This window comes from Lactuca virosa, chromosome 3, assembly GCF_052849685.1.
Source record: "Lactuca virosa cultivar CGN04683 chromosome 3, Lactuca_virosa_CGN04683_v6, whole genome shotgun sequence".
NCBI classification, from domain to species: Eukaryota; Viridiplantae; Streptophyta; class Magnoliopsida; order Asterales; family Asteraceae; genus Lactuca; species Lactuca virosa.
Genome location: NC_136428.1, coordinates 182599550 through 182602794, shown reverse-complemented (window position 1 = coordinate 182602794; position 3245 = coordinate 182599550).

Below are 3245 nucleotides of genomic sequence, written 5' to 3'. Positions count from 1 at the left end.
ATCACTCGATAACGAGTCACGATCACACATGATGTTTGTTATTTGCAATTCTAAACAATCAACTTTACTTATTTTCATGTCTAATCGCTTTTTGGTCTCTAATAACTCCATGGACAACTTGTTGGCCTCATTGCTAGCAGATACAACAATTGAATCAAAATAAGTAACAGTCTCATCAAAAGATATTAGTTCAGAGTCATAAGCATGTTTAGGAATATTAAAAGATTCGAGAATATTACGTACCTTTGTCCTCATTGGAGATTTGTCTGCTGCCTTGGATACGAAGCATCTACCTTTCACTTTGAATTCCTCTTCATCTGAGTCCTCCTCCATCTTCGCATACATTGCTCCATGTGTTGGATTCCTCATTTCTTCATCGTCTGATCCAGATGACCAGATTTGATAGGTTCCATCTTCCTCCTGTTCACCCCTTGCGACCAGCGACAAATTCTTAGCTTTCGCACGAACCTCTTCAAGCTTCTCTGCGTAATAAGCCTCATCTTTTACTTTATTCTTCCTCTCATCCTTCTTTCGAAGCATACAATCATTCGCTAGATGATTGACTCCATTGCAATAATGATAATCTACTCCAGCATCACCTTTCAACTTCTTCTCACTCTTCCCCTCAGACACCTTCGAATATTTCTTCTCAACCTTCTTCTTCTCCTCAACAACAGCTTTACTCACAGCACTTCTTTTAACCTCAGCTAGCTTAGCCTTCGGATTAAACGGCTTTTTGAAAAACTTCTTAACACGATTATTCGAGTAGAATGCTATTGCCTCATCATCCGAATTCATGATGAATCCCTCTTCTTCCTCTGAATCACCTTTTTCAGCTTCTTTGTCAAATATCTTGGACACAAGTGCCAATGGACCTCCCAAACTCAGCTTCGATTCCTCAGCCATTTCATTAACTTCACTTTCGTGTGTCTTTAACTGATTGTACAAATCATTGAGAGATGATGTATCAAAACTTTGCTGATTCTTCACCATCATACTCACGCTTCTCCATTCTTTTCGAAGACCCGTCACAAAGATGAGATTGAATTCCATTGAAGTCCTCGTGATTCCATAGCGATTGCAACGGTATATTAACTCTCTCAGACGATCATAGTACACTTCAATTGTTTCACCTTCTTTTTGTCTGAAATCTTTCAGTTCAACCAAGCACTGTTTGACTGAATTGATTTTAGTCTTCTCACTTCCTTGAAAATTTTCTTTCAGATTGTTCCAGATCTCCTTAGCAGTTGTACAACTCCTTACGTAATTGTACACAACTGGAGGTAAAGCTCCTCGTAATTCCCTTATACATCTCTTCTCCAGTTTCTTCAGACGATCAGTTTGATTTTCAACACCAGAACTTGCAGAAGATGATCCAATTGCTTGAACATTCGTTGGAGGATTGACATTTCTAGAGATACATGACCATAATTCTTCATCAAGACCATACAGATAATCCTGCATACGATCAGCCCACTGATCATAGTATTCGGGGATTAACATTGGAATTTTGGTCGATGATCCAAACCGATGAGAAAACGAGGTCATAGAATTGAGATTGAAGCTCGCCATTGTTGTACGGAAGATGATTTTGAGAATTTTGAAGAAAATTTGAAAATTTGAGAACAAACTAGTTGAATCAAATCGGAATTACAAATAGAACACTCGATTCAACAATTCAAATGCAGAATCGAATCACAAACTAAAATCTAGACAAATTTTTCACTATCAAAAAGTGCGGAAACTTTTGAACCAAAAAGTTGATTCAAAAACTTTTTGAATAGATGAAAATCAGATCACAGATGTGATTCCTGCTCTGATACCATTTATAACAAGTGACTTCCACGCTGCATTTCCCAGCATGTTTCTTCTTACACTTGTCACACCACTTGGCTTCGGCTCCTCCTCCGAATTTCCTCGAACCAGTCTTCGAGAATTTGTTCTTTTTATTGGAACCTGAAGTTCCTTCAAACTTTCTCTTTTCGCCAACTTGAACCTTGCTTGCGGCTCTCCCCTTAATCATATCTTCCACAGACTTGGCAGCCCAGATAGTTGCCTCCAAAGTAAGTGCCTGACGTACTGGCACCGCATATGCCCATGGAAGTCCCTTTGCGTACCTGCCAATTTTTGCCAGCTCATCTGGGACAATATGCAAAGCAAACTCCATTTTGTCTGTGAAGTTATTTGTGTATTCATCAACAGTCATACTTCCTTTCTTCAACGTCAGAAATTGGTTTTCTAACTCAAGCACATTTTGGGCCGAGCATTACTTGCGCTTAAAGTGCATCAAGAACTCTGCCCAAGTCAGTTGCAGTGGCTCATTAGGGCTTAGGGTTTTCCCCAGAGTGCTCCACCATCGAGCAGCGCTACCTCTGAACTGTCGTACTGCAAATGTGGTTTGTAACTTGCCTTGGCAACCACAAGTCATGAAAGCCAATTCCATTTCCGAGATCCAATCCAATACTCCGACGGGATCTTCTTTTCCAGTGAAGGTTGATGGCTTGCAAGTCATAAAGTCTTTATACTTGCACCCATTTCTCTCCATTCTATCCTCGTGGTTATTTCTCCCAACCACAAGCGGTTCACTATGACCAACAGATCTACTGTTGTTTCCTTCTTCAGATTGATCGTCATTTAATTCACGTTGTTCAACAGGAATTGAAGGTTCATTCTGATTGTTCAGCAATATTTGCCTCATTTCCTCCCTTTGTTCAACCATCATCAACTGAATCATGGCTCGTACTCCAGATATGGTGATGGGTTCTGGTGCAGCTCCTGCTATAGGCACCTGCTCCACCACTTGGGGTTGAGGTTGTTGGTTTCTGTTTGCATTTCCAGCTCCACTTCGAGTTCTTGCCATTATAATCTATATACCGAATAAGGCGAATTTAGGTCTTTATCCTCGATAGATATTTCAATTCCCTTATCACTCCGAAACGTTTGCATGTTAGTTCTAATATCGTAATCGTACGCTTAGAATCCTACACACATAAGGTTTCCAGATCTGGTCGGCAACAGACCATAGATCCGAACAATTAATGGCATATATGGCAAACATATAACATTTAGCACATAAAATCATTTTAGGCATCTTTCCTAAAATAAAGTAGTGCTCGTGTCTAAAATATGGTAGACACTCATCTCACAATCATCACTTAGCATTCTAAGTTTAAGTCTAGAAATCCTACAAATTCCTAGTTCGCTTAAACTAATGCTCTTATACCAACTGTGACATCCCCTAATTT